At 32.4% G+C, this 15,065-nt stretch overlaps 1 protein-coding gene and 1 long non-coding RNA gene across 2 annotated transcripts in view; one reads left to right on the plus strand and one right to left on the minus strand.

Annotated features, from left to right (window-relative positions):
- Positions 1 to 15,065, minus strand: part of Pdp (pyruvate dehydrogenase [acetyl-transferring]-phosphatase 1-like protein, mitochondrial) — a 101,506-nt gene that overhangs the window by 41,162 nt on the left and 45,279 nt on the right. The window lies entirely within an intron of this gene.
- On the plus strand, positions 2,275 to 7,252 carry LOC140435927 (uncharacterized). Its single transcript, XR_011950240.1, has 2 exons — positions 2,275 to 2,515; positions 6,791 to 7,252. It is a non-coding gene; the product is annotated as an uncharacterized lncRNA (long non-coding RNA).

Here is a 15,065-nt window from a genome sequence, read left to right on the forward strand (position 1 = left end):
TGCTAACTCGATCGATAATTTCATTGTGTGAATATAAATTTTGGACATTTTGTGTTGATTTCGATATTACCATAAATTTAGTTTTCTTTATGTTCAAAGATAGTCCATATTCTTCGCTGCAGTCTGCTATCTTATTCACCAATGTCTGTAGCTCTTCAAGTGTTTCTGCGATCAGAACGGTGTCGTTGGCAAATCTTAGATTGTTTAATCTAACACCATTTATTTTATTACTTACGGATTGCTCAGAGAGTGTTTTATTCATTACGTCTTCGGAATAGAGATTAAACAGTTGGTGACAGTATACACCCTTATCTCACACCTCGCTTTATTTCAATTTCTTTTCAGTGGTATTATTCTCTACTCTCACTACTACTTTCTGATTGTAGTACATATTTGCTATTAGTCGGATAATTCGACTGGTTAACGGAAATACATCATCTGCAATTAATACAAATGGAATTTTTGATGTACGACTGGGTAAAGTCCGATTTAGAGGTAAATTTAAAGAGTTATTATCTAGGGCTCCACACATATTTCTTTCTCTGAAAACACCATCATCACTTCTGCGGCCATTTATTCCTACTTTATAGCAAGTGAATTTATAAGCCGAATCACACATGGCTAATAGAACTATTGAGTGATTCCCTTTATAATTGTAATAACATGAACCAGCAGATATTGGAGGTTTAAACATTATATGTTTTCCATCCAAAGCACCAATACAGTTGGGAAAATGCCATATTTCTTGAAATCCTTTAGCAACATATAACCATTCTATACAAGATGTTTGAGGTCTAAAAATATAGTTAGTTACTTTTTTTAATATTTTCTCGTACATATTTACCTTCAAATATATTTCTTTTAGACTGGTATATATAGCTTCACAAACTTCAGGTAAAAACCTAGGAATGCTACTTTCATGTTTACGAGTTGAATACATTAATGATCTAAACGTTTGCCCACTTGTCAAAACTCTTAATGTATTTTGCAAAGTAAACAAAAAAACAAGGCATCACATATATACATCTACCACCTAAATACAATGTATATACAAACCTGCATATTGCTCAAATACTTTCTCTAAATTGCGTATCCTATTTTTTTATCTTATTTTCAACCAGTCCTAACAATTTTTTAAACAAATTATTATTCATTCATAAAAAGTTTGTAAATGCCAAAAGGTCTTCTACTAATAATTCTTCATTCAACATATGTAATAAGTCATATACGCTTTTTCACCATCATTATATACCTTTTTTTTGTTTACTCTAATCATAAAAAAAACTTCAGATAAGTTAGGTTATCAATACAAAATTGGTAGAGCGCAATGCCTACATGCTAATTAAAATTAAGATAGTTGCAAACACAAACCCACATTTTTCATACTAAATCGACTCGAGCAATTTCAGTATTAAAAATATTAGTGAAATCAGTACTGAAATTAGCATAATGGCAAGCGGACCTAATGGGAAAATAGATGGACATGCATGCATAGAGGTAGGACGTGATGGATTAAATGGCGAGTGGTGAGTGTGACAGAAATATGGTTCAACGTCAAGCCTCTAATCACCGAATACGAAGAATTTCTTAGAAGATTAGGAGAGTTGGTAGGACTAGGCGAGGAAGACCAAAGGAGAACTGATAGGAAACGCTTAGGCAGTACATGTTGGTAAAAGGAATTGATATTGGCATGGCCCCAGATAGAAACTTATGGGGAAACATAATAAGGGAAGCTGACCCCTCATAGGAATAAAGGCAAATAGAATGATGTTATCTTAAATAATTTTTCCAGTGATGCTTTTTCCATGAATTATATGATCAGCCATAAATCTGCTGTACCGAAAGCCCAAGAATACAAAGTGAATAGGCACATTATGTACAGTGCATGTTTCTATTAATATTTGCATCGTCTCTAAATGATCTATATATAGTGCTAACCAAGTGTACAAGTAGATTATTCATAATCAAATATATTATTAATCAATGGATTTCAAATAAAAAAAATCCTACCACCCCAGAGAAATTTGTGGAACATTTGTTAGCAAGAGGAAAGTTAGATAAATCACATTAATTATTACTTTATGGTCCAATATCATAAAAAAACTGAATAAATTGGACTTAGCAGTGAATAGAGCAGTGAAAATAGAAATAGAAATCATAAGGGACGTACGTTCAAAAATACCTCTGAATAGTATATATGAAACATATTCTCGTATAAAGTAAATAATTTTATAAATTATTTGTAGACGTTGCTAATGTATATGTATATATACTTACCCTACTGATTTATATTTTTTATACAAATCTATATTTGCTGTAAACTCTTAAGCAAATACATAAGTAATATATCTGACGGGTATTATCTACACACTATTCTTTCGGCATTAATATGTTATACATATAAATCAAAAATAGCCATAATAATTTCTCGTTTATTACTTTAAGGTGTACCTGGTTAAAAAATATCTTTAATTTAGCAAATACGATGGACAAAACCATAATTTTTGTTACTTTGGTAAGCATTTGACAATTTATTAATTATTATATTATCATTTATCATATTTTCTTTCCAGCATTGCATTTTAATCTCCTAGTTTTGATTTTTATAATAACTTCATATATTTTTCAACAGAATTACTTAGAGTAAAAAACAAAACTGGTTTTCCAGCATTACATACAATTTTATTACACATACCACGTTTTAGTTCATATTGGCAACAATATTAATTTTTGCGGTTTCAAACAAAGACTATACTTTTTCCATACTTTGGATTATTTATTGTAGCTATTCTCCGGCAAAATATTTGTTTAATGGTTTTTTTTCTACTGGAATATTAATGAACTTGACCACCTCATAAATCAATTTGTTCTTAAACTAACTATTGATGTAATAGTTCACCAACACAAGTACGCACTGCTTTATTAAGCCTCAATTTTAGGACAATTTATGTATGGTAACAGTTTTAGGGTACTTTTTCCTAATAGACTAGAGGCCCAATGGACATTTTATTGGGTTATTTGATCCAAGAATGAATGACTCACAAATACTACAATATGTAATAACAACTTTAGAAACTATGCCACAGTATATTGCTAAAGAATTCTTTATTAGCAATATACTGTGACTATGCCGCCAATAATTATGGGTACAAAAGCATGGGGGTTCAAATTAAAGGTTGCGCCTTAGATTTCTCATCCCTGTCCCAGCTAAAATGTACGGCGTTGCAAAAAAAATTAATCTATACTGATTCGAAACTTTGTGTATGATTGCCGAACTGTGTAAAATTACCGAAAATGGGGAAAAAGTTTTCCGAGAATAAAAAATTTTCCCTGCTACTGGTACTATTATTTTTGTATTACCTACCTAAGTTATAAATGTCGTACAAAAATGTTTGACCAAAAAAACTTACCCCCTACTAAGTTGATCTTAACTGTGACTCACATGTAGCGATAAGAATTGACGGCATAGTTTCTAAAGTTGTTATTACATATTGTAGTATTGTTTTATATGTGATTCATTGAAAATCTCCCATGGGCTTGTAGACTACAAGTTAATGTTTAAACTTTTAGTCACAGATTTTCAAATTCAATTTGCAATACATTTCGCTTCGAGATTTTTATACTTCTGGAAGAGTAACTAAAAGGGTAGGATATTACAATTGTTGTAATGGCCTGAATGTTCAAATAATTTTAAATATTTTTCTTCAAGAGATTTACTTCCCATCAAATTTTATGTGAAATGATTTAGTTGATAACTTAGAAAAATAGTTAAAAACTAATCAATTTAAGTGATATTTTAAGCTTTACTATTATTACAGTGACGCTTTTTTATAAGGTTTTGAATATTTAGTAGCCTTTCGGAAATCTACGAAGCAATAAATTCAATCGATTATGTGTAGTGGCATAAACTCAAGAAATATAATCAGAATAAGCACAATCAGCATTGCGCAACCTGTGATAAGTAGATAACATGTGACAGGTTAAAGTGTCGTACGGTCGTTGCGTCCACCAGGTTCTCTGGACGCTCTACGACCGCCGCTCTTGAGGAGGATCTTAAATTCTTCGATTCCATCCTCGTGTTCGTGGAGTTAAAACGGGATTCCGGCTTCTACGTATGAGAAGTTTCACCGGGCCTCTGTGGTAGGTGAGGGGACACCGGCAATCAGAATACTTTAACCGTTTGACTTTCTTACAATGACTCTTTCTTACAACGACTTAATATATGAGTTAGTATTCTGTTGCGTGGTATATATCTCAAGTTCCACAGAGATGCCGGCCTTCTCAGCTCGTGTAGCCGCGTTCCCTCTCCTCGAGAGAGGCACAAGAATGCCGGCAGTGTCGACTCTTCCTACTGCCCGTCGCTTCGTGTGTCACTACCTTTCGTAAACAGTATTGTCGATAGTTACTATTTGCATAAGGTTTCTGGTGACGAAGTGTTATCGCAGCTCGACCCTGATCAGAAAAGCAATTACAAGTCCCCGTCGGGGCTTTTATTCGCTCTTTACCGTACATGTCCCAAAGAACGCTTTGGTCAGTTCGACACAATTTAAAATAGTTCTAAGACCAATGTCTTTTCTATTTCAAAAAGTCGTGTTTTATGCTAGGGAGCGTTCGTAGTCGACACGCCGGTTCTCGTGCTTCGAAGGTTTTCTTCTAAATTGGATGAAGTCTTCTTGTATTCGACGTCTTCGACGATATCAGGTTATTGGATAAATAATAAAACTCAAAGTAGCGTGGGAGCACACCAGGCCAACAAGGTCTAGCGGGACTAGTAGTATGACGACTGGATCCCGATCGGAAAATGTGCTGCTGTTTTATACACTTAGTATTTAAAAAATCGCAGCAATGACAAAGCAGTTAATAACGAGCTTTGTGATTGGCAGCCCAAAGTGACAATCTGTGTCGTGATTGGTCACCTTGGTGACAAAAGTTTCTTATATACTGGTTCGAAAGTCGAAGAACTAAACAAACATAAATTAGCATTGAATTTAATGTTATGATTTCAACAAGATCGACAACCGCGCCGTCATCTACAAAGGATGTCATAGAAGCAGAGTTAATTTCAATATAATTTATTTCCATATTCTATAAACTAGCTGACTCGGTGAATTTTGCACCTGAGAATTAAATGTATCTATCTAAATGTTGTTCTTTCTAATTCGTATTTCGTGTCCTTGTGCGAGAACTACATTTGTCATTATTTGGGTTTTGCTTGTATTTATTCGGAGACCAACTTCCAATGAGACCTTTAATAATTAGTCAAGGATCTGTTGTGCACCATCGATGTTGTGTGTGATTACAATTATGTCATCTGTGAATCTAAGGTGAATTATCCTTTCGCCGTCGATATTGATCCCTGTGTTGTCCCAAGACAATGATTTCATTGTTTATTCGAGGACAGTTATAAAAAGTTTTGGCGAGATAATATCCCCTAGTCTAACTTCTCTGCCTACTTTAATTTTATCTGTTGTTTCATGTTGTTTACAGCTGTAGTGTCATTACTGTATATGTATTCTATGCGCCTTATGTATCTGTAATATATTCTAAATTTTTCCAGAGCTGCTATTATTGTTAGTTCTAATGGATCAAATGCGTTATGGAAATCGATAAACAGCAATGGCAATTAAATGGTTAAGGATCTATTATATTACAGTGACTTTTCTATCAGAACTCTAATTGATTGAAGACGATCATTTGTCAAGTATTTTTTTCTAAAACCTGCTTGTTCTCTTGATTTATAGCAGACAACATACTTCCTGAGAAGTCAGACAACACACAAAGTCTTTTTAGATTACTATTTACAAGGATATAGTAAACTTTAGTAAAAAAAAATAATTTTTGTTAAAATCCTTTATAAAAGGTATATAAAATTAAAAAACCCAAACGGGCTATGTCATGAAGACAAAACGTTTTCGGAATCCGTATTCCATCATCAGTGTCTAGGTGTACATGTTTTGAGCCACTAAATATCTGGGTAAAAACCCCTTAAAAGTTATATGTTACAATTTGGGTTACAATTTAGTCTTATATATTAGGATGTTAAAGTTACCAGTGGATATGATAACATGGCAACGTAGTTGAAGTTGCTGGTTGGCAATGAAGTTGCTGGTCCTGAGACGAAGTGTCTACGAGGACTTGATGATAGCAACTATTTTAAACTTTAGTAGTTATATCGCCCGTGTAGACGATATGGAGAGGGTAATGGGCAGAGTGTAACAGAAAAAATGAAGGGAAAGAGAGCTAGAGACACACCAACCAGACGGGCTGAGACAATGGAGAAACTACTTTATACAAACTTCACGAATGTTGTACGAGTAACCCATAAATAGAGAAAGATTGAGAGTAAGGGTCCAAAGAGCAATAAAAATCTTGGAAGAATATCAATATTTATAATCATTATCCATCTGCTAAGAGTTTCAAAGTAGAAGATTTAAAATATACTATAATGTACTAAAGTAAATTATTAACAACTTTTGGTAATATCATTTTAGCCAAAGAAGTTGTTAAAAGCAAAATAAAGAATGTTTTTTATTAGTATTTATAGACAGTAAAAATATATTGAATAATTACTGTACAAATTTGAGAAAAGTTTAGAACGAACTCTAATGCAAATAAAATAAACGGTTTATTTAAAATTAAGAAAATCTTAATACATTGAAGAGTGAAATTAGACTAATATGGCATATTAATTATTGTGGAAGAACTACTGCCTAATTTTTTAGGATTGAGTTTCACTTGTTGTTTTTAGGTTTCTAATAAACTTTAAAAAAAGTTTTATTTTATGTTTCAGGTACTCCTTAGCTTCTCATCCGTCAAATGTGATGATAATATCAACCGTTTCAGAGACCTACAACGTCAACCACGAATTTTCAACAGCGCTTTGTTAAACACGCAAAATTATGTTAACAGTATCTTTAATCTAGGTTGTACTATAGTAAATTTTTTCGTTAATACTATAATAAGTGTTCAACGTTTTATTGTTAATTCATTAATAACGTTTTTAACATCATTCCGCGGTATTCTGTTTGCTGCGTTCTTTGATGTTCTTATAAATATTGTAAATGCCATTGATACAACTGTTACTAGTATATTTCAAGGAATATCTACACTAGGCTGTGGTACAACTACTGGCATTGCTTCTTTTATTAATACTATCATTGGATTCATTATAAGTATATAATATTAAACAAAAACGAAATAGATTTTTAACAATGATGTGCGCAGTGTAATAAATTTTTGAATCTTATAACAATTGCTTTGTGTTTTTCTTATTTTACATAAGACATTTTCCCATTTTCCTAAAAGTTAAACTACGATATTTTGTGCATGTTCCCTAACATGTGGCACCCAGAAATGTTAAGCTTGCTACATTTAGTGATGTAAGATGAAACGGTCGGAGAAAGGGGCACAGGAAGAGGAAGAAAAATATTATTCGATAAAAACCTACGATAGTTGTATGCTCAAACAACAACACTTTTTCTTCGAGCAGCAATCAATAGTTTGATGATTATTACCCCAGAGGAAACGATGTCGAAAAAAAAAACTTATAGTCGAAATTACTGGGCGCTATTTTTCAATTCATTCATTTCAATATTATAAAAAAAACTACACATTTTAGATGAAAACTTTCAACAGATGACTGCGAAAGTAAGCATTTTTTTCAATTATTTATAATTATTAAAATAAACATTAAAAACATTTAAAACACATTTCATAATATGAGTTTTTATGTAGTTACCATATTTGCTAAAGATGGATCCGATCGGTCAAGTAGTTTTTAAACAATTCTATTTATTATCCCATTTGATAGAAAAAAGGTCATTTTCAAATGGCTGTACAGGTGCTTTGTCAATACTTCAAATGTTTTTTTTGGTCTGATTCTCTTTATAGGGTTTCAAATTTTCATGTTTTTGAATGAAAATGAACCATAATGTATAGATTAAATACATCTTTAAAATCAAAAGAAATTTTTACGACCCATAGAACCGGAGACAATTTTTTTAATTCACGGCGCAATTGTTTATGAACATTAAGAGCTAAAATATGGGCAGTTTGTTAATGAAGTTTCAGTTTTTCATTTAAAATTTAATCAAGTTTAAAATATGCATAATTAACATTGTCTAAACTTGTTAAAGTTAGTAACTTAAAAGAAAGGTCGTCGAGGCCGCATGGTGTCTGGGAATTCCTGGGAAAAGTAACAGAGGAACTGCTTCATATGGGCAGAAACCAACAGAATAGTAACAGGAACATTGACAGAGCATGCACGAGTAAGAGAATTCCTGAATAAAATAAGAATTTACAATGGAGACCTTCACTGTAGACTGTGACAAGGAACTATAAACCGTAAAACATATATTATGCGATTGCGAGGCGCTGGACCGTAAAAGATAATAACTGTATGGGCAACTAAGAGGATACCCAGATATATTTAGGACACACCAAGCAAAAGACCTGTACAAACTTCTACAGGGTACAAAAATTCTAGATTGGGTGTAGGAAACAACAATGGGCAGCAAATATAAGCTTCAGCTTCAGTGATAACGGAGATCTTTTGGATCAGACGGCCCAGAAAAAAAAATTCACAAAACAGTTCGTTTTCTTTCTTTTTAACATGAGTTCTCTATTTAACATAGAATGTCTTGCCCAACATAAATGGGGTCCTAGAGTTTTCAGACAGCGACGTGTCTTCAGCCCAACTCCAATAAAAAATCTCCATCTTGAGCTAATTGCTTATTATTCAAACCAGACATTAATCACTCATATAGAAAAATTAAGGCGTTGTGAACACACATATCGAATCTGTATCAAAATCAGAAAGCAAGAATAAGAGTCGAAGGAGAACTGACAGAGGAAGTAAGTATACTTAGAGGAGTTCGACAAGGGTGCATACTTTCACCACTCTTATTCAACGTCTACAGTGAAGTGATATAAGAAGCTTTATTGGATATTGTGGAAGGTATTTTGGTCAACGGAAATAACATTAATAATATCAGATATGCGGTCGATACGGCCATATTTGCAAGTGACATGGAAGATCTACAGTATATAATACAATGCATGTGAAAGGTACGGACTGCAAATGAATCTCAAGAAAACGAAATCAATGATATTCTCAAAAAAAAACACAAAATGTAGATAACCTGATCATCAATAGTATAACGATCGAAAGAATAACAACATATAAATATTTAGGAAATCAAACAAAAGAAATCAGATCTAGAATAGAAATGGCAAGAAACACGTTCATAAAATTGAAGAACTTACTTTGCAACCGTAACCTTAATCTAGAGATCTGCACAAGAATGCTACGTTGTTACGATTTTTCTACTTTACTATACGGCATGGAACCGTGGACAATAAAACAGTCTGAAATCAAAAAATTAAACTCCTTTGAGATGTGATGCTACAGGAGAATCCACAGAATATCGTGGACTGAAAAAGTAACTAATATAGAGGTGTTACAAAGAATGAAGAAAGAATGTGAAGTCATAAAAACTGTTAAAATTAGAAAGTTTCAATATCTGGGTCATATAATGAGGGGCGAGAAGTACGTATTACTTAGGTTAATTATGTAAGGGAAGATACAAGTGAATAGAAACCCAGGACGACGCAAAATATCCTGGCTAAGAAATTTGAGAGAGTTACAGCTCATTAGAATTATTCAGAAGCGCGGCCAATAAAATTAAAATAGCGATGATGATTTCCAACCTCCGATAGGAGAAGGAACCTGAAGAAGAACACACATAATCATCACCCAGTATACAAGAATCACTTACCAAATCGAAATAAACATGACACTATAGCCGTATTAAATCCCAAAAATGGACTAAACCAGCGATATATCACTCAAATATTAATTGCTACTATATCCAATAATCGCTGGCCTATGCAAAAGCCTGCTTCTTAAATCCCAAATTAATGTATGGCTCAGATAAACCCTTAAAAATCAAGCGTTAGCGAGCAGTCACATTTAAACTCGATAAAACAAGAATGCGGAAGTGACTCACACGTCACACTCTTCTTTTTTTTTTCAAAACAAAACCTTCTCGTCAAAGAGAGTGTGTCAATAATTAACAAATAAATTTTTAACGAACAATAATACCATAGGCAGGTACAGGTCGTTATATCAAGTCCATAGAAGAATTGATAACGCTGTTTATTTAACTCGACTCGTAAAGAAACATCAGTAGATGAAACATATTCGAACATAGTTGAAATTTTGTAGTTTAAATCAGTATAAGTATATGTATATCGTTAAAAAGATATCGTTTTTAATATAACGAAGGTAATACCCTTAATTACTTTAATCGTGTACCTGTTATAATTTAAAGTTGTTTATTAATTTTCACCGTAACAAATTTATTCAAACACCAACAATAATACAATACTTGTTTACAACTTTTACACAATAACAACTATTCAAAAACTCCATTGCTACTGGTATCTGTCAACTTGATGTGTTTATATACATTTTCTGACATTCCAGACCTTACTATAACTGAAATTCAATAAGCTATGCAGTGGACCTAAACATTAGCAGATGTGGGCTTCTAACAGGACCGCATTTAGGATTATCTTTTCGTTTGACCAGAAGTATTGTAAAATACGAAATTTATATTTTAATTTTGCAAAAATGCGAGACAAATAACCTGATTGAAACTCGACAATTGCTTTCTAAAACTTGTTTTATATTATTGAAATTTATCGAAAATGATTATTGTTTTGAAAATCGGAAAAAAGGTCTGGATCTGGTGGTCATTTAAAAGGCGGTCGAAGTAAGGAGACGCATTGAAATAAGCATAATATGAAAAGAAAATTCAAAAGTAGCTTACTGCAGAAATTAATTCTGAATTACTCAGTTCCTCCGCAAAATTGGATAAAAATAAAAATTGGAGAAATAGCAACAAGTTGGTTGGAAAATATCGAAGAAGCTCGTACTGCTCAAGTCAATACAAGGAACACCGAAACAGCAAAAGAAGGTGAAGTTATCAAAAAAAAGCTTTAACCGGCCGTTTACAGCTTTCACAGGACAGTGAAGGCACCCAATATGCACCACGAATCGCTGATTAGAGAAGGCTATTGTATTCCATAAAATTACAGTAAAAATACTTTAAACGCGTTTTTCTAAGTAACATTTTTCAAAACTGGGAGACATTTTTCTCAAAATCTATTACACCAATCTGAGTAAACCAAAATTTTTTTTGATACTCTAAGTTTAAGTTTAAGATTTAAAGGTGTATTTATTAGTTTTCAGTCTCAAGAATTAAATCCCATTGGAATAAAAAAATGTTACAGGGGACAGAAAAGTGTCCCCCAAATTAAAACCCATCTTTTGGAACCCATCTGTAGTGGTAAAAAACAACAAAAAGTGTCAAAAAAAATTTTTGTATACCTGAAATCCTTCTTAACAATGAAGAACGACAAAAACATTACTAACAAATCGATTCAAAATACAACACTTCAATATCAAAATATTAAATCTGGTCCCAGCCTGATTAGTTGCCGCCGACGTCGAGTATCAATTTTTTCAGCAAAATAAGATGGTTATTTCGTTTAGTTTTTGAATATTCTCGGACAATCGTTACTTGCATAATCGTTTAAATTATTCAATAATTTAATTAATATGATTATATTTTCTCTAACTATGTATTCAGTGATTACAATAATTTATATACATACTATGCAATAAAAACTAATAATCGAGAAAAGAGAAAAACTGATAGTGTTCTTAATAATATATTGTTACTATCGAAACGAGTAGATAAATTTTGAACATATTTAACAATTAATATACAATTTTATCGTTGTTTACACGCCCTGCATCGCTTATTGAAATTTAGTATAGATATTAATTATATGGAATAAATTTCACGGAACTGTCGTAACAATATCCATACAGTCTCTTACATTTCTTTGGTTCTCAAAATTGTCTTCTTTCTTGATCCCCATTTTCACTCAATATTTCCCTCCAATATGAAACATAGAAAGTTATATATTTTTTCCCCGGTAAATGGATTCTAGGTAACACATTTTAAGTTCGTTAATAATGATATCTTCTTCGCGTGCCATATCAGAATTATCCGACGTTGGCGATCACCATTGCGAAGGCTTCTCGATCATCTGCAATATGGAATAATTGTCCTGCATTTGACATCTGTGTCCATTTACGAATGTTTTTTAACCAAGAACCTTGTTTTCAGGGCCCTCTATTTTGCCTTTAAGGATCAGTTGTAAGATTTTATATCGACTTCCCCTTACTATATATCCCAGATAAGACATTTTTCGATGTTTAACAGTCTTTAGCAGTTCTCTATCTTTGTTGACGCTCCTTAGTACTTCATTAGTTTTCCTTGCTGTCCAAGGTATCTTTAGCATTCGTCTATGAACCCACATTTCCAATGCTTCAATTTTGTTCATGATCGATACTTTTAGCATCCACACTTCTGCACTATACAAAAGTACGGACCAAACATAGCACTTAACCATTCTTTGTCTTAGTTCTAAACTGAGATGATTATTGCAAAGAAATGACTTCATTTTCATAAAAGTAGTTTTAGTCATTGCTATTCTACGTTTTATTTCTATATCTGGATCTAGTTGGTCCGTTATCACAGTTCCCAGATATGTCATTTTGTGAACTTTCTCAACTTGGACTCCGTTTAATTGAAGCTTTGCATCGGGATGTGAGTCACGACTAAACACTATAAATTTGGTTTTGTTTGAGTTTATTTTAATGCCCATTTCCTCTCCTACCTCGTGAATACGATCAAGCAGAATTTGGAGACCTTCTTTGATATAATATACAATAATGATATACCTACGTGTTTTAGTAAAGTTCCATATCGGTTGTTATTTAAACATAGGAAATTATTGACCAGAAGATCAATTAGATTTTTTTAAATCACAGAAACCACTTTTGGCAGTATCTAATATTTCAAACAATATGTCTATAAATTGTAAATATTGAAGAAAAACCTAATGACACCCTATCCATAAATAAGGTTTGATAAAACATCATTTGCATCGAGGTGCAGGATGCAAAATCTGGACGCGAGCCACTTGTATTAAGTGCCATTTTCATGTTTGAATACTGAAAAATTAATAAGTAGACTGAAAAATTAATAAGTATCACGTAAATTAATCGCAGCCGTCTACTTTTTTTTTTAATAGAGAAGTTCCCCTAAATGTTATAAAAACTATTAAAAACATCTACCAAAACAACAAAATGGAAGTCAGAATAAGACTCATTAAGCCCTATGCTCTTCAATTTAATCATGGATCAAATCATCAAAAGCGTTAACAAAGTAAGAGGATACAGAATGGGAAACAAAGAAATAAAAATACTCTGTTAAGCAGACGACGCAATATTGATAGCCCAAGATGAAGATAGTCTGCAAAGACTAGTCCACAGATTTAATATAAGAGCAAAACATTTAATATGACAATCTCATCTCAGAAAACTAAAACAATAGTTATCAGCAAAGAACTAACCAGATGTAAAATAGAAATTGATGGCATCAGTATTGAACAAGTAATGGAAATAAAATACCTTGGAATTACACTTTCCAGCTATGGAGACCTGGACAAAGAAGTGGGAGATGAAGTACAAAAACCAAATAGACTGACAGGATGCCTTAATAACACTATATTGCGAAACAGACACATAAACATTGAGATGAAGTCAAGAATTTATAAAGCCAGTGTAAGACCAATAATGACATATCTCAGAAACAAGACCCAACACACCCACAACACAAAGGCTACTGGAAACGACAGAGATGAGAGTACTGAGAAGAATTACAGGAAATACCCTGAAAGATCGAAAGAGAAGTAAAGAGATTGGAAGAAAATGTATAGTACAGTGTATAAACAACCTTCGAGAGAGGCATTAATCCGACAATAAACAAGCAGAATTACTTATAAATAGGAAGAAGGAGAAGTCTTCTTTTTTGTTGAAAATAATAATTATTTTAACTATCATTCACTCGTACACATGTATTGTATTCATTTGAGCACAAGCTGTTACTCAAAGACTAGCTACAAGAAAAGAAGAATATCAAATATTTTAAAATACTTTCGTTAAAACTCTTTTCTGCGCGAGATTTTATAGATTTTCTAGACCCTTGCTGCACAGAAATAATTAAATAAATCTTAAAAGGCTTATTTATTTTTAATTCAGTCAAATATATTATGTGAACAAACAACGATCTCATTAAAAAACGTAAAAAAATATTTACAAAATGACGTTTCCGGGTGGTCCACATATTGGACCATTGTACAAGTAGCAATAGAATCCACAAGGAAAATAATTCCTGCAGCTGGCTGTATACCACGTATCACAAAAAAGAGGTTAAATCTTTGTAAATGGATATATTTAAAAAACCCTGAAAAGGGGTACATCAAATAACACGAACGTTTTCGGAACAACAGTTTTATCATCAGGTTAAAAATACAGGTTGACATGCCTGAGCCACCAAAATATTAGGGTAAAAACCCTTTAAAATATATAAAGTTAACAAAGATTGTACATAATGTTATTATTATTATTTGATGTTTAATATTTAATTAAATTTTACTTCAGGTAACATACACCCATGCCGTAAGTGAGTTCCAGTGACTGTTGTTCCGAAAACGTTCGTGTTATTTGATGTAGCCCTTTTAAGGGTTTTTTAAATATACCCATTTACAAAGATTTAAATAGCAATAGCTCTTACGAAGGTCGAACTAAAAAAAATTGGTGTTATTATTTCTGAAAAAATATTTAAATTAACCTACATTACAGTGGTTTATGGTATTTCATGCAGATAAAGGATATCAGATTTTTACCTAACAAAAGTCGTGAGAGAAAAGTTGAAAAATGAATCTTAAAAATACGATACCCTATCACAATTGACTTAACGATACAGTGCAATTGACTCAATTTTTATGGCATATCTTGGTAAATATATTTTTACCAATGGAAATGATATGTATTTACTACAAAAAGAATATTATTGAAAAATAGAGAAGAATTCTCGTATTTTTGATCTGATTATTTCTAAGACATGTATAGTATGTCGTATCTT

This window comes from Diabrotica undecimpunctata, chromosome 3 (genome assembly GCF_040954645.1).
Source record: "Diabrotica undecimpunctata isolate CICGRU chromosome 3, icDiaUnde3, whole genome shotgun sequence".
In the NCBI taxonomy this organism is placed as follows: domain Eukaryota; kingdom Metazoa; phylum Arthropoda; class Insecta; order Coleoptera; family Chrysomelidae; genus Diabrotica; species Diabrotica undecimpunctata.